The sequence below is a fragment of the Taudactylus pleione genome, unplaced genomic scaffold (assembly GCF_031769625.1).
Source record: "Taudactylus pleione unplaced genomic scaffold, aTauple2 ptg000442l, whole genome shotgun sequence".
Taxonomy (NCBI): Eukaryota; Metazoa; Chordata; class Amphibia; order Anura; family Myobatrachidae; genus Taudactylus; species Taudactylus pleione.
The window spans coordinates 2,482,619-2,507,411 of NW_028284844.1; positions in this window are offsets into that span (position 1 = coordinate 2,482,619).

The window sequence follows — 24,793 nt, forward strand, 5'->3', positions numbered from 1 at the left end:
CTATACTACTCACACTGGTACACCCTCTCACCTACCCTACTCCCACCTATACTACTCACACTGGCACACCCTCACATCTACCATACGCCCACCTATACTACTCACACTGGTACACCCTCACACATACCCAACTCCCACCTATACTACTCACACTGGCACACCCTCACACCTACCATACGCCCACCTATACCACTCACACATGCCCAACTCCCACCTATACTACTCACACTGGTACACCCTCACACCTACCCTACTCCCACCTATACTACTCACATTAGTACACCCTCACACCTATCCTACTCCCACCTACAATGACCACACTAGTACACCCTCACACCTATACTACTCACACTGGTACTCCCTCACACCTATCCTACTCCCACCTATAATGACCACACAAATACACTCTCCCTATTCTCATATTCAATCTTCTTATTTAAACTTTGTCCTCTTACCAATTAGAATGTACACTCCATACCATTTCTTATGTCTGCATTTATCTGTATGACCCCGTTTTTTATGTTTTCCCACTGTACTGTGCTGTGGGTCACTGACACATTTCATACATCTCCCATATTAATAAAAAAAGGATTCCTTACACTTTTATGTATGTTTCTCCTTTTTGCTGCCTTTTAATGATTTTATTAGAGGAGATCCTTATCTGACGTTCAGTGTACAGATATAAGGAAGGGCGAAGAGTGGGAAAATGAATAAAAGGCTGTAAAATACCAATACTGTCAGACATTAAAGTATAACATATCATAAATCATGTAGGCAATTACAGAGTCTGGCGTGTTTCATATGAGTAACTGGCATGCTTTGTCATTCCATCTTGTTGCCCTATGTTCTCACCCTCCAGTCACTGTCCTGTTAAACCATTTAGTAACTTTTACATTGTATTTTTTTTTTTTTTTAACAAAAATGTCATATTGATCAGCGTGTTCCATCTTTATATGTATCATCGATTTAAATAATTTACCTTTTAATTTAGTTATTTTGATATTGCTGGCTATTTGTAGAGGATGTAGTCAGTCTGTCGACATTCATTATGTCAACATGGTCAGAATGTCGACCATTGATGATGTCGACCTGCTCAGAATGTCATCATTTTAACTTGTTCGACATTCACATTCTCGACACTGGCACAATATTGACATTTTCAAAATATCTACAGTCAGAATGTCATCGATCGCTCCCATTTGTAGCTGCGCCGTGTAACCAGTATAACTTACCTGTCTCCTACATGAAGTGGGAGCTGCCATATTATTGTGCAGAAGTCATTTTTTTATTTCTTAAATGCAGCCCAATCCTATGGAAGAACCAATGACAAAGCTGAGGCACTTTGTGGCTGGATTGTAGAGAGGTTGCAGCTGCACTCTCCTGTGTGATGGCTCAGCCACACATTGGCTACGTGCAGAGAGTGCACTGTAAGGGCAGACCGGATCTTCTTCCAATATACTCTCATCATTGTAACATTTAGGGCTGAGTAATCCGTCTTCCGTTCAGTGCTTTATTCTCCAAGTGTCCTTTCTCCTCCCCAGCTGAGAATCCAGTATTTCTGCCATTACTTATTTAATGTGAGCATTAACCTTTCCCATAATGTACAAGCTATTAGCGGCCAGTACAGCAATCCTCTAATGCTGCTTTTCTCGCATGCTGGCCTGCTTGTGGTGAATCTCAGGGACCAAGAGGGTCAGCGACTCATTGCTGTAGACCGAGTCCTGCACTCTGTCCTCGCAGCTGTGACATTGGTTTATCTGTCGGGGTAATTTGTGAATATCGCTCAATGGTGCAATTGTTCACTAATCCAGAGCAACCAGTCAGCGTGACCTGCACTAGTGTTCCTCACCACATTCCCAGGACAAACTGGGCTGCGCCCCTCACCCGCTAATCTACATGTGTCACGTCCATTTTCAGCGACACCGCAACCATTTTCTCATAGGGCACGCCAGTTTTGTCCCCTGGAAATTGGGACTGTTCCATCATAACTAGGACTGTTTGGCGGTATGCACTGGAAATGACTGATCTGGCCTTTGGCATCCAACATCACGTAGTGGTTCATCCACAGTCATTAAGGTAAAAATTGATGATAATAGCAGGAGGTAAAAAATAAGAATGTTTTTGGTTTTTTTTCTTGAAATCAAAAGATGCTAAAAGCAAAGTAGGGACGATTATAAAGACCTGTGTCCTGGGACGGGATGTAGTTATTAACTGGCAGCCGCGATGGTGGCACCAGTCTAAATCCCAACGGGGGAAGCCCGATAAGGGACTTAAGATAAGCGTCGAAATACCAACGCCTATCTCAATCCCGACGCCAGAATCCAGGACGCCAGCCCGTATGAGGTAAGGCCGGGGTGCCCTTAGTGTTAGCCGTGGGGGGGGGAAGGTTAGGTTCAGGTAGCATAGTGGGGTTAGCGTTAGTTTTTTTTGTGGGGGAAGGTTATGGTTAGGCACTAAGGGGGGGAGGGTTAGATTTAGGCACGAAGGGAGGAACTTAGGTTTAGGCACTAACGGGAAGGGTTCAGGTGGGGAGGGTTAGGGTTAGGCTACAAAAGGGAGGGTTAAGGGGAGAAGGGGGGGTAAGTATACTTTCTCAACTCCTGTCGGGATACCAACCACCAGGATGGCGCTGACGGTATTTTGACAGGAGGCATCCTGACAGCTGTCATTACATACCCATTCCTCCTGGGACGCCCCTTCCTGTTTGCAACGATGGAGCTGCCTGCAGCTCGTGAATGGGACCTCACCTGCGGAGACCATTGTCTCTGGGGTAGTACCAGGACGCGCTACATGTGGCACACGTCGCGGTCCCCCATTAGACTCACTGTCCCCGGCAGCCTAGGCAGTGACTGTGAGTATATCCTGGCTCCCTGATTAGCGGGGTGGCTAGGCACAAAAAAAGGCGATGTTTGCTAGGCAGCGACATTCTGCGGGCGCCATATTCATTATTTAAAATGGGTGCCATAGCGAGGGGGTGGGGGAGCCTAACACTGAGGTCTGCTCCTTGCTCCCAGCTGCCCCAGCGCTTCCATAGCACAGCCCAGTGGCAAACGCCGCAGGATTTTGAAAGGGGGGTTTCCAAATAATTGGTTACAGACCCAATGACAAAGACGGCTAAACAGAATAGGCAGCATACACTTTATTGTGTACTTCAGGTGTTTTAATATAAATAATATAAATAACAAGGCATCAGGTGGCTATAGGCTGCTCTGATAGACATGATATACTGTATGTGAAGCAACCTGTGGATATGTTTTTCTTTTTCAAATGGGTAATAGAGAGTAATGTTAATGTTCTAACAATACCCAAGTTCCACAAAGGTCTGAATGTACTTTTGACCTCTGCATTTCGTCATCTCTACTTACATCTTACAGCAGCCATTGTGTCCTTTCCTATGCCGGTACTTCTTTCACTATAATTACTGACATGCCGACATGTTCTCGCTCCCACCCCTCCCCTCCCCCTTAGCCTGCACACTACACAACACTGACACAGACAGATACACACAAACACACACATGGACAGAGACACACACACTGACAGACACACTGACACACGCACTCACCTAAAAAAAACAAATGCAGAGCCAAAATACATAAAGCAGTGATCAATCATTTATTATTATCCCCCCCCCCAATACATACAGCAGTCATTTGGCATTGTTTCATAAATATTGTCCTGCCACCTACCCCTCCCAAATACATACAGCAGTCATTTGGCATCATTTAATAATATTATTCTCTCCACCCCCCCGGCAAATACATACAGCAGTGAGTCATTTTGTAAAGATAATTTCCCCCCCCCCATCCCCCCGGCACCTAAATATTATCCTCTGCCCCTTCCCCCTAGGCCATCTGACCCCCCCCCCTGCAAATACATACAGCAGTTAGTCATGCATCCTATTATAATAAAGATTATCCTCCTCCGCCCCCCCCAATACATATACATACAGAAGTCATCTGGCTTCATTTGATAAATATTATTTCCCCCGCACCTCCACCTACCTCGTGCGGCTCCGGGACTCGCTGCGCATGCAGTAAAGGACAGAGAGTCCCGGCAGTAGGGCGCTCTCTCACATTGCGGGCCGGTCACAGTGCCCTTATGGGAAGTGACTGGGAGGGGCAGCTCCCCCTACAGCTAGCCCAGAGTAATATTGTTAAGCAGCTCGCTGGGCCGGCGGCGATGGAGTAACGTGCAGGGGGGGTTTCTAGGTACTCGGAAACCCCCCCTGCGTGCGCGGGTGCAGCCGACGGTCAGTACAGTACTGCTGCTGCTGGGCTGTGCTGATCATTTTGACAGCGCTGAGACTGAGACCGCATACCTCCCGACTGTCCCGCATCCAGTGGGACAGTTCTGTTTTTTTGGGACTGCCACGGCATCTGTTCACCAGTATACGGAGAACCTGGGGGTTGCCCAGCATCTCAGAGAGTGCTGGGCACGACCCACATAGTGACGTAAACGGGGTAAGCCGCGTGGCTCCGACTTGTTTTTCCGACCGGGATGTAGTTATTATCCTGGCTCTGTCGGGATTGTGACCCAGTCGGATGCCGGTGCCGGTATTCTGACAGCCGGGTTCCTGAGCGCCGGCATCCCGTATCGAGCCCGGATAAAATGTGCAGTAAAAGGACAGTGCTATATAAACCGTATATACTCTGACATACGCATTACTCGGGTTGAATTGTATCACAGTAAGTTGCCACCTTTTAGGTTGTTTATTTTCTTTTTTCGGAATATAGGAAACTGTTTTTGTTCAGGGCAGTTACTTTCAGTTTGAAAGCGAATGAAGTCTTGCCGATCGTTTTACCATCTTTACCCTTCAGTGCGCATGAAAACGCTCTCCAATTTATTCGGGTGGCAGCCTAACTTTTAGAAAATAACTGAGGAATAGACGAGCGCAAACAGGCGTAATTATATAATATCACACAATGGGGTTATGTAACTGGTTCCAGTTCACGGAACCAGCGTAATTTCAGCTAATTCGTCACTAATAGGTAATGAGTTATAAAGCTGGTTACTTCTTAATTTCCAAGGTGAAAGTTGTGTCCGCGTGCCAGGAGATAGATATACGCTTATCTGACCCATATAATAACACTTCCAATGACACAGTAGCTCCTAAAGAATCAATAAGGATGTGGACTCTCCAATTAGGAAAAAACAATATAAATCGTGTAGTATCATAATACACCAAACATTTTATTTATCAGGAGTATAAAACGGGTGTTGTTGTGGGGCGCCCTGCCTCTCCGGGTGTTGTTGTTGGGCACATGCCTCTCCGGGTGTTGTTGTGGGGCGCATGCCTCTCCGGGTGTTGTTGTGGGGCGCATGCCTCTCCGGGTGTTGTTGGGCGCATGCCTCTCCGGGTGTAGTTGTGGGGCACATGCCTCTCCGGATGTTGTTGTGGGGCACAGGCCTCTCCGGGTGTAGTTGTGGGGCACAGGCCTCTCCGGGTGTTGTTGTTGGGCGCATGCCTCTCCGGGTGTTGTTGTTGGGCGCATGCCTCTCCGGGTGTAGTTGTGGGGCGCATGCCTCTCCGGGTGTAGTTGTGGGGCGCATGCCTCTCCGGGTGTAGTTCTGGGGGGCATGCCTCTCCGGGTGTAGTTGTGGGGCACATGCCTCTCCCGATGTCATAGTGGGGCGCAAGCCTCTCCGGGTGTTGTTGTGGGTAGGGATGTGCGGGCTCGGATTAGGTCGGATTTTTCCGCCAAGTTCAGATTTTTCCCGCCAAAAATCGGGTCTCAGAATAAGGCAAAACATCATCTTTCATGGACAAACCTCATCATTCCTGGACAAAAGTCCATGGAAGATGATGTTTGTCCATGAAAGATGACGTTTTGCCTCTTTCTAAGACCCGACTTTTGGCGGGAAGAAATCCAAACTTGGCGGAAAAATCCGAACTAATCCGAGCCCGCATATCCCTAGTTGTGGGGTGCATGCCTCTCCGGGTGTCAGTGGGGGGCGCATGCCTCTTCATTTGTTGGTGGGGGCACATGCCTTCCTGGGTGTCAGTGGGGTGCACATTCTTCTCCGGTTGTTGGTGGGGGTGTATTCCTCTCCGGTTTTTGGTGGGGGTGTATTCCTCTCCGGTTGTTGGCGGGGGTGTATTCCTCTCTGGTTTTCGGTGGGGGCGCATGCCTCTCTGGATGTTTATAGGGGCGCATGCCTCTCTGGATGTTTATAGGGGCGCATGCCTCTCCTGGTGTTGTTGGGGGCGTATGCCTCTCCTGGTGTTGTTGGGGGCGCATGACTCCGGGTCGTTCATGGCTCCTGGATGTCAGGGCTCTGGTCATGTTTATGTTGCTTATTTTTGCATTGGTGGTATGCCGCTATCCCAATACAAAGTAATGAGACCAGTATAAGAATTAGTGTGCACAAGACTACCACCCAGAAAAATATTCCAGTGTTCCTAGGGGCCCTCGTCTCTTCAATTGCCACAGCTACACCAATGTATTTAGGAGTGCTGCCCTCTCCCATGATGGTGTCGGGTTCACTGGCCTCTTCCATGGTTGTATCTGTGTCACTGGCCTCTTCCGTGCTGACCTCTGGGGCGCTGGGCTCTCCTGCGGTGACCTTGGGGGCCCTGGGCTCTCCTGCAGTGACCTTGGGGATGCTGGCCATTCCCACGGTGGTCTTGAGGGTGCTGGCAATTCCCACAGTGGTCTTGAGGGTGCTGGCCATTCCCACAGTGGTCTTGAGGGTGCTGGTCATTCCCACAGTGGTCTTGAGGGTGCTGGTCATTCCCACAGTGGTCTTGGGGGTGCTGGCCACTCCCTCGATGGTATTGGGGGTGCTGGCCACTCCCATGGTGGTCTTGGGGGTGCTGGCCATTTTCATGGTGGTCTTGGGGGTGCTGGCCATTTTCTCTGTGGTCTTGGGGGTGCTGGTCTTTCCCACGGTGGTCTTGGGGGTGCTGGCCATTCCCACGGTGGTCTTGTGGGTGCTGGTCATTCCCACGGTGGTCTTGGGGGTGCTGGCCAATCCCACGGTGGTCTTGGGGGTGCTGGCCACTCCCACGATGGTTTTTAGGGTGCTGGCCACTCCCACGATGGTCTTGGGGGTGCTGGGCTCTCCCGCAGTGGCCTCAGGGGTGCTGGGCTCTCCCGCAGTGGCCTCGGGGGTGCTGGGCTCTCCTGCGGTGGCCTTGAGGGTGCTGGGCTCTCCCGCAGTGGCCTCGCGGCTACTGGGCTCTCCCTCATGGGTGCTGGGCTCTCCCGCGGTGGCCTCAGGGGTGCTGGACTCTCCTGCAGTGGCCTCGGGGGTGCTGGGCTCTCCTGCGGTGGCCTCGGGGGTGCTGGGCTCTCCCGCTGTGGCATCGGGGGTGCTGGGCTCTACCGCGGTGGCCCCGCGGCTGCTGGGCTCTCCCTCGTGGGCGCTGGGCTCTCCTGCGGTGGTCTCGAGGCCTCTGGACTTTCCCATGTATGTAAAGGGAGCCTATACAAATAAAAGATATAAGTATAAAACAGTGACACCGCTTTAAAAATAAATGTGTGAAGTGAAGAAATGCTGCTGTATGTATGATATACAATGGGACATTAATGAAAATAATTACGCAGGTCACTTCTTAGAGTAAGTGGCATCAGTGTAATCAGTGCCCGGACTGACAATATGCTGGTATAGATTACATAATGAAAACAAATGGATTATTGCAGTGGGCAAAGCACATGTTCTACACCGTTACCTGTGGGATAGATTCATAAATGTTTCCAGTGGTGACCATGCTGTAGCCAGCCATTAGTATAAGTGCTTGACAGTGGTAGAAGTAATGTAGCTGTTACCATACCCTATTCATAGACAATATAGTATTGTAATGAAGTATTCTATATATTAGACAGTGTGAGAGTAATACAATTCTGTGAGATGTGCAATCTCCATATGCGGCTGCGCACGTAACTCAGAATTACGGTAGTCCAGCATCGCAGCTTTTCCTGGACACCTCTATGGAGTGCAAAAAAAAATCTTGTGGTGCAGAGAAAACGGTTGGAACTGCGAAAGCTCACGGCCTTCGTGCAGCATTTATTTGCCCCTCATACAAATTTTAAATAGTAATTAAGTTGAGTTATCTCCCTAGTCTGCTGCACTCTATAGACTCCGTTGGCGTTTCTAACCAAGCTTCACGGGTCACCTGTTACCCACTCAATCACCTCCCCCCACTCCCACCATCTGCTGTAATTACCAGTCACAGCGTGTAAGAAGTACGTTTGTGCCGATCCAGGATGCAGCCACAATTGTTATACTTTGGCAATCTTACATCTGTATTTGGTGGGGGGGAATTTAGGTAGGAAGGGGGGGATCAGCTTGCCCCTAATAATAATAAATGTATTCATAGTATATGAGCCCGAATGACTGAAGTAGTTTCTATACAGCTTGTTACATGAAAATTAAATGACATTTTGATGCACACGGGTCACAGAACCTTTTAATTATTATTAAAAATGAATAAACAAAATGATACTCACAATATAGTCCTCATAGTCTACTTCTTCCAGTTGGGAGTGTATGCCAGGGAGAAATGCAAGGACTGTAAGCACAAAGACAAAATGTTACAGCCTTTACCTGTGTGTGTATGACTATGCAATAGTGTGTTATGTACTAATAAATACACATAAATAAGCATTGGAGACCATAACCCCTTTTAGTGTGATCCCCAGACGCACAGCGTGCCCCGCTTTCTGGCTGGGTACTCCTGGCAAATATCATATACCAAATCTATAACTGCAGTATTTATGTCCCAGGTATAAGTGGCGTCTATGTAGAGCAGTGGTGTCAAACTCCGGCCATCCAGCTGCAGTGGAACCACACATCCCAGCATGCACTGCCACAGTTTTGCTCTTGGGGCATGCTGGAATATGTAGTCCCTTAGCAGCTGGATGGCCACGAGTTTGACATCCCTGATGTAGAGAAACGTGAGCAATGCGTCTGCCTCTCCGGTTACATATATAAAATAATGTTACATACATGGAAGCTAAAGGCTATTGGAATACTCACAGCATAGGATCCAAAACATCTTTCTCTGTGTCCTCCTCATGGCAAATCAGAGGCCTGTGCCTGGGAGGGGAGGTTATACCACAGTAATGACATCACACACTGTGATGTCATAGTAGTTTGCTTTACAGGGAAACTGCCTCTAAATCATACTAGACAGCTCTCCCTCATTGTCAGGGAGACTACCTGAAATAGTAGCAATCTCCCTGACTCCCTGAAGAGTCCAGCAATCTCCCTGATTGCATCTTACACCCATTGTGAAGCTGTTACATATATATATATAAACCAGATATATACATTCAAATGGGATCATTAGTATAATTTCCCTGCAATGGGTATAAGGCACAATGATCCCTATGGCTACATGTATTTTTTTAAAAGTATCAGTGTGTTTTCATCACCAAGTTGATCTTCCTAACCACTTTGGGGCTCATTTATATTTAGATGACACGCCCCCCAGATGTAGCAGTACACGCCCACTTTACCGCCACGCTCTTAGGTGCTGCTTTCACAGTCTCCCTGAAAAGCTTTTTCAAAAGTAGGCAAGTATGACCTAAGTAATAAGTGACCTGTATAGGTATCAGTAGTTATTCAGGTAGAATGACTGGTAATGCTGCCTATCTGTACGCTAGGAACTACTGACGTACACTTTGTGCCTCGTGCCTCTGTGATGTCACTAGATCTTAGTGAGGTGATAGGAGGAATATTGGTTTAGCCCTCAGAGTACCTGCCATCTCTGTTTCTAGGGCACAGATAAAGGAAAGATATACCTGTAAATATTTAAGTCAGTTTTACTTAAAGTAAGTTGGAATGTAACAAAAATGACTATTCCAAGGCATTAAATTCTGACCCCTCTCAGTGCCATAATTAGCTGGCACTGCACCCTGCGCTGGCCACGCCACCTGACCGCGTGACATCTTGCTGAGGGGTAGGAGCTGCAGCCAAGAAGTACAGCCCTGTCTGAGAAGTACAGCCCTGTCTGAGAAGTACAGCCCTGTCTAAGAAAGTACAGCCCTGTCTGAGAAGTACACCTCTGTCTGAGAAGTACAGCTCTGTCTGAGAAGTACAGCCCTTTCTGAGAAGTACAGCTCTGTCTGAGAAGTACAGCCCTGTCTAAGAAAGTACAGCCCTGTCTAAGAAAGTACACCTCTGTCTGAGAAGTACACCTCTGTCTGAGAAGTACAGCTCTGTCTGAGAAGTACACCTCTGTCTGAGAAGTACAGCTCTGTCTGAGAAGTACACCTCTGTCTGAGAAGTACAGCTCTGGCCCGTATTCAATTAGCTGCAAAAAGTCGGAATCCACGAAAAAATATCGACAATTCCGACATTACGCCAGCCGAAAACTTATCTCTGTATTCAATTGCAAACTCTTTTCGCGTACACGAAAACGCAATGCAATGTGATAGGCGAAAAAGATTTGCCTATGAATAGGTGTAGAAAAAAGTGCAAAATCACTAATTTGGGGTGCAAAGGTGGGAAAACCACTCTGCACCCTTGGGACAGCCCCCCAATGGATAACTGCGTCAAAAAAACCCTAAAAAAAAATAGAACAACACCCCAAAAAACAATTTAGAAAAAGGGGGCAAAAAAGTGTAAAGTGGGGGTACAAACTAAAAAACTAGCAAAATAGACTTTCGGGGGGGTCTGCAAGTAGGGGTGAGGTGCTTTTTTGATTGCAGGTGCCTGCTTCTGGTGCGTTTTTTAAAACCTTACTTTAGTGACTTTAAACCATGCTTCCCCCATTTTCAAGTACCCCAAATTTGACAGGAGTACTTATTTTCACCCCAAAAAGCTGCTTAATGCTATTCTTCACCACTTGTGCAAAGATGCTAATTAGAAGAAAATGACACCCCTTAAGTACCCCAAATAGCTTTATTAGGACTATTTGGGGGCATGTACATTGATCCCCAATGTCAGTGCATCTTTTAGGGGGTGTCAGGCTCTTTTCCCCAATTCCGACAGCACTTTTCGCCTGGTTTGCATTCGCCGGGTTACGTTTTCGCGTGTTTTGGAATTGAATAGGGCGATTCGCGGGGACGCATGCGATAAGTTTCCACGGCTAAAATACGCAATGTAAGCAAAAAGTATGGCAGGTAAAAAAGTATCCAGGTGCGAAACTAATTGAATACGGGCCTCTTTCTGAGAAGTACACTTCTGTCTGAGAAGTACACCTCACCCCTAGTTAATGGCCCTGCTCCCTCACCCCTAGTTACGGCCCCTCTCTCTCACCCCTAGTTACGGCCCCGCTCAGAGCCGGATTTAGACCTCATGGGGCCCTAGGCAAGATACTGGTTTGGGGCCCCCATCCCTCAAACAATCCTGCGCATATATTACAGTAGGTGTTGCTGAAGCAAGATACACACATCATATTATATACCATCATATATATATATATATATATATATATATATAATGTGTATATTGCTCCAGTGACACCGACTTTAATATATGCACAGTTACTACAGTGTTACTAGATCACATATATATATTTGTATATCCTTTAATATTTATATGTATCCATAGCCAACTGTGTATACACATATATGTATGAAAGGAGTGTGCACGTATGTGTGTATGAACAGAGGTGGACTGGAGGAGAGTGGGATAAACAGGGGGAGACAGGTGGAAAGGGGAACACGTAGAGGTGGACGGGAAGAAGGGTGGGGCGATCTTTGGGAGATAGGAGGAAAAGGGGAAGAAATTGGTGAGACAGAAGGAAAGGGAGAAGAATAATAGGTAGTGACCCAGCAAATATATAATATATATATATATATATATATATATATACATACACACACATATATATATATACACAGGTAGAGAAAGCAGTGTTAAATGACAGTATTAGGAATATATTTTAAGGTAAACTTACCCAGGCTGGGGAAGTAATCGGAGGAGGCTGGCCACACTGCAGAGGGGGAGGGGAGGCTGGCTACACTGTGGTGGGGAGGGGGGGCTGGCCACGCTGCAGAGGGGGAGGGGAGGCTGGCTACACTGTGGTGGGGAGGGGGGGCTGGCCACGCTGCAGAGGGGGAGGGGAGGCTGGCTACACTGTGGTGGGGAGGGGGGGCTGGCCACACTGCAGAGGGGGAGGGGAGGCTGGCTACACTGTGGTGGGGAGGGGGGGCTGGCCACACTGCAGAGGGGGAGGGGAGGCTGGCTACACTGTGGTGGGGAGGGGGGGCTGGCCACACTGCAGAGGGGGAGGGGAGGCTGGCTACACTGTGGTGGGGAGGGGGGGCTGGCCACACTGCAGAGGGGGAGGGGAGGCTGGCTACACTGTGGTGGGGAGGGGGGGCTGGCCACACTGCAGAGGGGGAGGGGAGGCTTGTTACACTGTGGTGGGGAGGGGGGCTGGCCACATTGCAGAGGGGAAGGGGAGGATGGCTACACTGTGGTGGGGAGGGGGGGCTGGCCACACTGCAGAGGGGGAGGGGAGGCTGGCTACACTGTGGTGGGGAGGGGGGCTGTCCACATTGCAGAGGGGGAGGGGAGGCTGGCTACACTGTGGTGGGGAGGGGGGTTGTCCACACTGCAGAGGGGGAGGGGAGGCTGGCTACACTGTGGTGGGGAGGGGGGACTGGCAGAACTCACACACTGAGTGAGGAGGAGGTGCTGGCTACAGCAGCGCAGGCTGCAGGGAGTGGGGTTGGATGGAGTAAACTGCCGCTGACTAGATCAGCGCATGCTGCTGGGGAGGCTGGCTACATGGGGGAGCGGCTACAATGCAGGTGGCAGGCAGCACTTACTGTGATTGCAGGGGCTGGCTACAGCAGCGCAGGCTGTGGGGGGAAGGCATGCTGCGGAGAGGCTCTGGCTACAATGCGGGGGAGGGGGAAGCTGAGAGACTGGCTGAACTCGCTGTGCCTGCTTTCCTGCACATCACAGGGGTGGTATTGTTTGGAGATGCCACGCTGCAGTGGTGAGTGACACTGATCCCGGGCTGCCAGCTGAAGGACTGTAACTCTGAGTTCTCCTCCCCAGCATGTTAAAGACAGAGCCCTGATCGTGCTGCTGCTGCTGAGTGATATATACTGTGTCTGTGTGTTATCTCTCCCCAGCCGGTACAGTAGAAGTTGAAACACAAAGCAGCACATTTTCGGAGGGGGAGAGGGAGCGGCCACGGGCCCCTAAGGACCCGACGGGCCCTAGGCGAGTGCCTAGGATACATTATGGTAAATCCGGCCCTGGCCCCACTCCCTCGCCCCTAGTTACGGCCCCGCTCCCTCACCCCTAGTTACGGCCCCGCTCCCTCACACCTAGTTACGGCCCCGCTCCCTCACCCCTAGTTACGGCCCTGCCCAAACCCCTAGTTACGGCCCCGCTCCCTCACCCCTAGTTACGGCCCTGCCCAAACCCCCCTTATAGTAAGTTCTTCTTTGTGTCCTTGGTAAATTGAAATGTCTTCTTTATCCAAATGCCCCTCTCAGTCCTCACAGCTGAGCAATGGGTTTTGCATTCTTTGTTTTTTACATGTTTATATTTAGAAAATAATTTTGTAAGGTGGACTTGCTATGCAGTTCTGTATAAGCAAACATATATATATATATATTACACCCCAGAGCAATAGCTGTACAGCAACATGTATTATCCCTCCCAACAGTCCCTGTTTTATCAGGACCGTCCCTATTCACAGGCCGAGGAAGCAATGTAGCCTTATAATAATATGGTAGTTACTATGGCTGAGACCATACCTGTCTACTTGTGATAAAGCATGTCAGGGAGATTGTGAAAGCGGCACCTATGAGCGCGGCTGTAAAGTGGGCGTGTCGTGCTACATCTAAGAGGCGTGATTTGATTTACATCCAAATGTAAATGAGCCCCAAAGCAGTTAAGGTGCGTACACACGGTACGATTAAAATGGACGATATGAACAATAACGATATCGATCTTATCGTTCATATCAAGCATTTTTCGGTGCCCAGCGACCTGTGATGCGCGGGCACGTATGGACGATAACATTATCGTCCATCGCCCGTGCATGCATGCCAACCTGGTCGATATCGACCAGGTTACTATAGGGATCGCGGATCGTTGTAGTTGGTCAGCTGGTGGTGTGTTGGATGAATGATATCGATTGTCCAGCGCACCTGGAAGATCGTACAACGATATCGTTATCGTTGTCGATCGTCCCGTGTGTACGCACAGTTAGTAAGATTTACTTATTGATGAAAACACTCTGTTCCTTTTCAGAAAGTACATGTAACCATAGGGATCATTGTGCCTTATACCCAATGCAGGGAAATTATACTAATGATCCCATTTGAATGTATACATCTCTGTTTTTTTTTTGTTATACAGCTTCATAATTAGTGGTCAGGTGCAAACAGGGAGATTCCTAGGCTCTTCAGGGAGTCAGGGAGTCAGGGAGATTAATTTGCTACTATTTCAGGTAGTCTCCCTGACAATCATGGAGAGTTGGCAAATATGGCTGGGAAGTAGTTTGTGTGGTTGGGTAAATCATGGGAGGGGCTGTGTTGAATATGATGTTTAAAATGGGAAGTAGGTGTAAAAATACAAATACAGAAGAATATACACGGCTCTAGCACACATGAAATGTAACAGATAAGTAATGGTCAGATATGTCCATAAATGGTGCTCCAGCCAATCAGCTTCCAACTGTCATTTTTCTAACAGGTGACAGTTGGGAGCTGATTGGCTGGAGCACCATTTATCATACACAGTGACATTTATCACTCATTTTGGTGATAAAACTCGTTAGTAAATGGGGCCTTGGTGTCTTATGATACATCAGATTATGTTGTACAGATGACAGAAGAAATATTTGCACTGAGCTATTAGATCTTCTCCCCAATGCCATAGTGGTATAAACTAGGAGAATACTTGCTGAATGTGTCTCTTCCCTCCTGTTTGCATAGAAAGCTACTGACATTGCAATAGGGGCTGTCAGCAATGTCTGAGTAAGGCTGTAATAACACAGGCGATATTTATCAGACCCATGTGTGAGCGCAACGCTGTCTCCGCAGAGCTAAACCCAAGTATACTGACCTTCCATTTCTGCAGAGGAATTATTCCCTCCTTGTGCTCAATTACAGCTATTCTAGCTCAAGTGATTATGGCGATTTAAAGATTGATAAATACAGCATTAGTTACCAGGACCTAAGCTAAGCTGGGTACAAACTTGTATGTATGTATGTATGAATATATATATATAATACAATCGACAAATGATGTATTCGTAGCGGATCTGCTTGTGTGTACACCAGATATGTCTGTGAGCGCCGTCAGTCGCAGACATGTCAGGTGGGTCCTGCAGGCCAGCCGATTCCATGATATATCTGTGTACACTGGCTGCAGGGACCGCCAACACTGACATCTCATCTGGACGGGCAAATTTAAATATCCGCCCAGTTGAGATATCTGGCCAGAAGTGTGTACAGATGTATCCAGCCTCCCCTTTGCCGCGATGCACCCGCACCGCGGCAAAGTGCAGCAATTGCCAGGCTGCGAGCACTTGCAGTCAGCTATTACCCCACGCATACACGCCATAGACACGGGCACGCTAGTCGCGCCATCCATGCCGCGATGCCCTCGCATTATGGGATAGATGAGTGTGGCTACATCTTTATGCTTACCAAATCGGCCGCCCTGTCGGGTAATTGTGTACCCAGCTTACACATGTCTGGCTGACTAGCGTGATGTTGAGGTGGTTATTGACTTCCCGATGTACTATATACTGAGGAATATAAAATATGTGGGCCGCCCGGGTTACCGACTATAGATAGACAGTAATTAGTTAGACAATGTCTAGATAGACACAGGTTAGACAGGGGAGGGTTAGGGTGAAGATTAGGGCTAAACAAAAACAAAAAAATTATCGACCACTGTCTAACATCTGGTGTCTATGTAGACATTGTCTAACTAATTACTGTCTCTCTCTTATACCACACCAGTAGCCGGTGACTCGCCGCAAGTGGTGACAATCTCTTTACACTTTTTTTTCTACTCCCATTCACCCTATTAGAGTATAGCGGAGTGCATCTACTGTAGGGAAATTTTTTTTTTAATTATTTTTTTAAATTTACTAAAAAAATAAAAAAAACACTAAGAAATCACATGTACATAAGTATTCACGGCCTTTGCCATGAAGCTCAAATTGAGCTCAGGTGCATCCTGTTTCCACTGATCATCCTTGAGATGTCCCTACAGCTTAATTGGAGTCCACCTGTGGTAAATTCGGTTGATTGAACATGATTTTGAAAGGCATACACCTGTCTATATAAGGTCCCACACTTGGGCTTCTGTGGTGAGTAGCTTTGTGGCGGTCTGTCTGTCTTGACAAAGGTCCTTGCGGGACCGAAACGTCTACTCGTGGTATGTGATCATTAAAATTGGATTTTTTTCTACAATTTGGTGAGTGCACATTATATGTCAAACTTATATGTATATATATATATATATATAGATATATATATAGTGTGTGTGTATATGTATATATATATATATATATATATATATGTATGTATTTATATATATATATATGTATGTATTTATATATATATATATGTATGTATTTATATATATATGTATGTATATATATATATATATATATGTATTTATATATATATATAATTGTTTTTCTGTAGCTCCACCCACACTGCCTGAATTTGCTTTTCTAGAAATATAGCCCTGCACACACATATATAAAATATGGCTTTTTGCAGTAGCACTCTGGGATAATAACCAGCGTTCAAAAATTTGGTAAGTGATTCTTCTACGCCAGTGGTTCCCAAACTTGTTTGAATCACGGCGCCCTAGAGTATCAGCAATGTTTTCACGACGCCCCTAAACCAAAAGTCTGTTATTGAGAAACTCAGAAAAAATTTTAGAAGTAGTAAAGCGAAGTAAATTGTGCTCCTGTCATTCCTAGGGTCAGTTATGAGGTGATGGACGGGTTTGCGCTTTTATTTGTCCACAAATTTACATTACATTGACCATCAATAATTTTATTTGGTGCTGAACCACCAACCTGAGGCACCCCTGCATGTGTCACGAGGCACCCCAGGGTGCCACGGCGCAGTTTGGGAACCACTGTTCTACACTCATTATCCCTGTGTTGTTGCAGGAGCCATATTATGTGTACTGCAATCAGTCTTGCATGTATGGAGGAAAAAAATAAATTCTATATCTACATATAGTGTTCCCGCAAGGGTGTTTTATCGGGGCACCTGTCCAATTTTAAAGGGGCAAAATGCGCCCTGCCCTTTTCCGTACAGACTTAAACAAGCAGCCAGATTTTATTCACATTGAAGCCATAAAATATATCAACGTTTCAGTCCCAGACAAGTACCAGTATCAGCCGCTGCTCTATCACCGCGCAGCTCCCAAGCAGGCGTCCTCCTTGTACTGACTATCCAGATTCTACACTATGGGGACCGAAGAAACTGCTACATGAAAGTACATAATATGAGACATGGAAGCTTCATTATCCTTGAGGTTGCTGACACACGAGGTGGTTAAAAGTCTGAATTCCTTGATTATCCACATGGGATAAGTTAAAGATACCTTTATAAGTCTGAATTATATCTTTGGATGTAAGCATCTTTATATGCAGGCTTGCTGACGAATCTTGCTGCCTCTTCCAGGAGGAGGCAGCCAGCTCGGCACAGCAGTGGGAGGGAAGGGGGCGTGATGCGATTTTGGCATTGTGTAGCCGGGGGCAGGCCACGATGTCGCGATTCAGCACGAATCGCGTCATCAGATCCCCTGAACCAGCCACTTAAACGAGGTGGGAGCAGACGCCGTCGGGGTTATGCAGAGAGGGTGGACGGGTTGCACTGGCCGGGAGACTTACCCGCTTTTCCGGGGGGTAGGGAGTGACACACTATTTTCGGGTAGGCAAGTATGTCTATATTTTATTTGAAGATCACAGGGTGGTCCCATTTTTTTCGATTTTCTCACCTGGTTTGGAGTGTATCGGAAGACTTTCTGCTGTTTGGATCCCACTATACTCCCTATACGAACATACTATACTATCATATTATTATATAAATATAATATATATATATATATATATATATATACATTACATACATACATACACTAGCTGGAGTACCCAGCGTTGCCTGGGATTTTAAGAATGTTTGTTTACACATCATCCTCCAACAAACCTCTCCTTAGGCAGGCCTCACGAAAAGTGTGACAGACTTCCCCATCCACAGTCCTAAGGTCTTGGAAGGAAGTAGGACCTGTAACGGTGTAAAGCAAACTTCGGAGATAGAAGCATTCAAAATTTGTCGGATGTACAGTGTAAACACGGCCAAGAGCTTCTGTTGCTGTGATACCAGGATGACTGTGTACTTTCTGGTTGCTGGATCGCACTATGAAATGCACAGCAACTACTTCCAGTTCCTTATGGAGCTGTTTCCGGCATTCACTACGGTGTATAAAATTCATCCAATTGGTTTTACCCTATCGATTCCTACCTAATGATTCCTACCTACCTATGCACTCTAAAATAATTGTCGCTGTTTAGCGTTATGAGTCGCACAAGAAATAATTGCTTTCAGACTTTGATTGTGGTTCCAAAGCACAAAAACTTATTATTCAACATATAAACAGATAGTTACACGCAGTGATCTAAATACAATTAGCGCAAATAAATTATACAGACCCAAGGTACAGTCATTACATACGCATGGGCTCTGGACCCAGATCCCGGCATCAAAGAAGAAACCTCCGCCAACAGCAAAGCAAGAAGACTGAGATCCAGTTTCAGAGAGCTCACATATATACCCTTACAGAGATAAGCAATACAATAGAACAGGTTGGCATGATTCCATTGGTTCTTCTTCCTGGGTCTTCTGTTACAGTATAGTTCATAGGTCATCGTATGGACACAATCCAGCCTCCAACAGCTCTTTGTGTCCTTTTTCCCGCTGCATAATATATCTAAGCTGGCTATATTACAGAGTACATTTTAATGTTTAACTCTCTATGGTCCATAGTGTGCAGACACATGTTGTGATCTCCTCACCGATGATACCGGAAATCTGCAAAGACACAGTGGATCAGAACGACACCAAACACCTTAGATATCAAATAACATTTATTTCACAACTTACTAATACTGAATAAACCTTAAATATTACACTTTAATGCTAGGGAACCTTTTCATGTAAGTGTGCAGTGTGTAAGAATTGGGATATTGAGAAAAGATGCTAGTTAGCATTGTGCGACTACATGTTTGTGGAGTACACCATGGTACATGTTTTGCAGGGTTGATCATTTTATATGTTTTAGTGACTGCCTATATTTATATGATGAGGACTTTTAACATCTTTCTATTGCGTGGGAATCGCACGACGCTAAATAATAGCATCCTATCAAGGAAATCTTGAGGGGGAATTGGGACTTACATTATTTAAGATGTTTTAAAATAACATTTCATGCATGTCTAAATCTTATACATCATATGATGGTACCTTCTAGTTCAAGGTTGTAATGCAGTCCTACATTTACCTCAGTATTCATATTGTTACTACTGGCCACCATCATTTCATTCTTTTGATTCACCTTATCTTTACACTTTCCACATTTCAACACAATAGGAACACACCTGACATATATACCAATTACTAAGATGACAACCAATATAAGGATCATTTCCTGGACCCACTCTCCTAGACCTGAGAAACATTTCACAGGGTTCAACCAAGAAACTCATTCCTCTACCTTCTCCTCTACTTCAGCCACTGAAGCATTATGGTTCTTTCGAAATTCCCATTTTAACTGCAGAATTTCATCCATCTTCCGGTCTATTAGCTCCTTGGGATCGCTGGCATCGTTTGTAATGTAAGTGCAACATTTTACACCAAATTGGGTGGCCAAAGTTACGCAATACCCTCCAGTGACAGCTGTTAAATAATTTAACACTAGTCTATGTTGCACAAGTTCTTTCTTGTAAGCTTGCAACTCCTTACCTGTGTACCTGAATGTGTCATCGTACATCTCGGTGATATTATCTATTAATTTAGCAAGATCTTGGATATATCTAAAATTTAGTGTACCTCGAGCGATCCTGGTGGGATCCAATGCTACCAAAACTTGAAAGCCAGCTGTCTCACTAATTAACTGTGTGGCTTTATGTACGTCACCAGGTATCATATTTCTTTTGTCTCTGTGTTCAGACTGTGAGTGAAGATATGGTGATGGTGTGTTTTTATTAATACCAAGCATTTCATCATGTGTGAGGTTCATAACCTCTGGAAGTACACTTCCCAAATAACACAATTCTTCGGAACTCGGATGGAGAGCCACTTATACGCTTTCCTTCCACAAACAGAATGTACATCGTCGGGGAGAACCTAAGGAATAGAATGCATCATAATCATCCAACACATTTCCCTGACAAATGATCCTCTCAGGTTCTCCCATCTGGCTAATACACGTTTCTGGTTGTATCACCCTGGCACAATACCCTTCTGGTGTTCTGCCAACCATTTCTTTGGTGTTACTTAGTGTATATTTATACCGGAAGTGTCTTCCACCCGACCTAATTGTATGTAACAGTTCATAATTCATAGGCTCATGATCAGCTCTTAGTGAGAAGGTCATCGTCTGGTTATTCCCAACTTCCTGGTTCATTGGAGTTGGTGATGTTCAAACATAAAAGTGTTTTATCTACCTGGTACTGGTGGAGTTTAAAATGGGGTGGTTTGGTGTTAAGAAATTTTCCATCCAGTGTCTTCCCTTTTTGTAATTCTAAATTCTCAGAGACATTTAATGGAAATGGCACTAATCCTACATTATGCTGTCCTTGGGGCACGTGAGAGCACACCCAACAGTCGTTTTGGTTTAAAACTTTGCCCACCATAGTATGATAATCCTCTAAAGGATACCCACCCCAATACTGGTTATACTTAGGTTGGCACTGTTGGACGCATCTCTCATTGACTACGGACCCACAGAACTCACACATACACTAATCCTCAGATGATAGACCTTCACACTGTCTCCGAGTATCCAGAATAGCAGATCTCTTAACAATTACTGTACTGGGATTGGTCAGATACCGCCCTTGTTACTGTATTGCTCCTCCCGACTCCACTCCATTGATATCACCATCGGCTCCCCTCTCCATCCTCTGTCCTCCGTCACAGAAACCAGAGATCCCGAAACAACCCAAGATAATGAGGACTCTGGGAGAAAACACAAAGATAACCACAGCAGACCAATCCATTGCTGAAAACACTGATCTACAAATTTCTTTAGCTCAGGTATCTTACTGTAACCTTTAACCTTCCCGGAACAGACTCGCAATTCACAGGTCTATGTTATCTGTCTCGATTCCGCCTTGTATCTCCACCGGTTGGTTGACCTTCTTACAGTGAGTGGAATGGCCCCAGGTATCTCTCTCCACCACTTTCAATGAAGTTGTACTCGTCGGCAACACCTGATACGGACCTTCCCACCGATCAGTCAAACAACCTGAATGCAAGAAATTTCTGATTATAACAAATTCTCCAGGTTCAACATCATGACAGTTTGTTTCAGGCATATCATGTGACAACAATTTTAGTTTCTGCTGTTGCTGTTTTAACTGTTTACTCATTGTTATAAGATACCTTACAGTTACCTCGTTGTTACTTTTCAAGTCCTCCTGTGGGCTTATAAACAAATGAGGTTGTCTACCAAACAGTATTTCAAAGGGGGACAGATTGAGAGGGGGTCTAGGAGTTGTCCTGATACTATGAAGGACATGTGGTAGTGCTTCTGGCCAACCCAGTCCAGTTTCCGACATGATTTTACTTAATTTGTTTTTAATAGTCCCGTTCATCCTCTCTACCTTGGCACTGGCTTGCGGTCGGTAGGGGGTATGAAGTCTACTATTAATACCCATCAGCTTACACATATTTTGGAAAACATCACCTGTGAAATGAGTACCCCTATCACTTTCAATAATTCTAGGGATACCTTATCTGCATACAAACTCCTGAACAATTTTCTTGGCAGTAAACGCAGCAGTATTAGTGGCCGCTGGGTATGCCTCAACCCAATTAGAAAACACATCAGTTCACACTAATACATACTTGAGATTCCTGCAGGGTGGTAATTTGATTAAATCAATTTGTATTACCTGAAAAGGTCCGTCGGTCGGAGGAATGTGGGATGGTTCGGTAGGGATCATTTTCCCAATGTTTTTCCTCAAGCAAGTCAGACAGGACATTGCTCTCTTTTCCGCTTGAGAAGAAAAACCCAGTGCACACCAGTATGCTCTCACCAATTTGCACATACCTTGCTTTCCAGGCTTGGGAGGTACACCTTGGGAGCCACTGGCTTACCTTGTCCATCTCTCCAGAATCCAGAGGACTCTTGCCCACATCCCTTGGACTTCCAGACTGCCTTTTCCTGAATGGAACACAAATTTTGCATCTCAATTAATTTCAGCATGTCAATCGTTTGAAAAGTCACCATTTGTTCAGTTGGTACATTCACTTTTAACCCTGCTGCCCATTTTACAGCTTTGTCTGCCCTGTTGTTGCCCAGCAACACCGGATCATCCTCAGATGTATGAGCTTTACACTTAATTACCGCCACTGCCTTCGGCAATTGGATTGCTGTCAGTAGTCCTTTTATATGTCTGGAATGAGCAATCGGTGTGCCTGCTGCTGTCATAAACTTTCTCAGATGCCATAGAGCGCCGAAATCATGTACCACCCCGAAGGCGTACGTAGAGTCAGTGTAAATATTAGCAGATTTACCTTTTGCTAACTCATACACTCTCCTTAATGCCAACAGTTCCGCCACTTGGGCCGAGTGTGGTGGGCCTAAAGGTTCGGCTTCTATAACTTCCTCGTCATTTACCACAGCATAACCTGTACATAACTCTCCAGTGTCAGTTTGTCTATGACAACTCCCATCCATGTAAAATGTCACATCTACAGTTTCTAAAGGTGTATCCCGTATGTCAGGTTTTGCAGTAATGGTTGATTCAGATATTCCATACAATCATGTGCATCAATATACCTGCAGAACTCTCCTTTCGCCAGCGACTCACCTCTCTCCACCCTTTGTGCATCATGTTGCACATATGGTAAATACGTAGCTGGGTTTAACGTACTGCACCTTTTTATGGTGATGTTTGCAGGCGCTATTAGGGCTAGTTCACATTTTGTGAACCTAGCTGAGGAGACATGTCTGGTTTGGGCAGAGTTTAGCAAAGCAGATACAGCATGGGGAGTATAGACAATCATATCATGGCCTAAAACCACATCCTCACTCTTACTGACCAATAGAGCAGTTGCTGCTACACTTCTTAAACACGTTGGGAGTGATCTTGCCGCAGTGTCCAATTGTGCACTGTAGTATGCTACGGGCCTACTGGCATCACCATGTTTTTGTGTGAGGACACCTGCTGCACAACCATTAGCTTCCGTACAATATAAATCAAAAGGTTTTTTATAATCAGGTATTCCCAATGCAGGTGCTCTTGTCAGACTATCCTTAAGATTAAGGAAAGCCTGCTCTGATTCCTCTGTGTGTATGACACGATCGGGCTTTAAGGAAGAGACTAAGGACCTCATTCAGAGTCGGTCGTAAGCGCTCGCAACCGTCTCAATGTTTTGGTCCTGCGCATGTGCAGCGGCCGCACTGCGTGTGCACAAGCCCGGAGCGAGAGAAACTCTCGCTCCGGAGCTAACTACAAAAGGGCCGGCTGTCGATGTTGATGGACAGCTCAGACCATTTTGTAGGCGGGGCGGGGGGGTGGTTTACAAATGGAGGAATTCCTAACGGAATGCTTGCCATTTTGTGGGCGGCCGCACTGACATCAGCAGTGATTTCAATGGGGAGTTACCTGCTCGATCAGAGCAGGAAGCTCCCTGGGGCTTGCGGTTGCCGAGACCCAACCTTAGGGTCTCGTTGCAAGCCCCGATGGTCACGATGGTCTTGACCATCGCGACCATCACCCTGGTCAGTCACTAAGCTGTGGGTGGTAACCCACAGCTTAGCTAGCGACCAGGAGGCCGCACTAAAAAAAGAAGCGGTCGCCCCCATTCAGAGAGAACGATCGCTTCTTGCGACCGCCTCTGAATGAGGGCCTAAGTCCTGTAATGGTACGGCCAAATTAGAAAAAAACTGGGATCCACATTCTGCAGTATCCACACATTCCCAAGAAGGTACGAATGTGCTGTTGGTTTTGCAGCAGTGTCATGGTCTGTATGGCTTGGATTCTGTCATTTGTCAGATGTCGTAACCCCTGGGTTAGGCAATGTCCCAAGTATTTATCCCTGGACTGGCATGGCTGTAGTTTGTACTTAGCAACCTTGTGTCCTGTTTGCGAGAGATGAAGCAATAAAAGTTTAGTATCAGTTAAACATGACATAAACGAATCAGAACATAACAATAAATCGTCCGCATATTGTATTAGAACAGATCCATTGGCAGGTTGAAAAGATTGTAAACAGTCGTGTAAGGCCTGCGAGAAGATACTGGGGCTGTCTATGAAACCCTGGGGATATCGTGTCCATGTGTATTGTACACCCCTATATGTAAAAGCGAATAGGTACTGACAGTCAGGATGAAGAGGTACAGAGAAGAAAGCAGAACAGAGGTCAATGACAGTGAAATGGGTTGCATGTGGTGGGATCTGCATGAGAATGACAGCTGGATTTGGCACTATGGGAAATTGGCTCTCTACTACCTAATTAACCCCTCTAAGGTCTGGTACCAGTATATAACCCCTCCCACCACTCTTCCCAGGAAAGATGGGACTGTTGGCTACACTTGCTGTACAGACAAAATTCCCTGTTGTAATAATCGCTCAATTATGGGATAACCCCCTAACTCTACC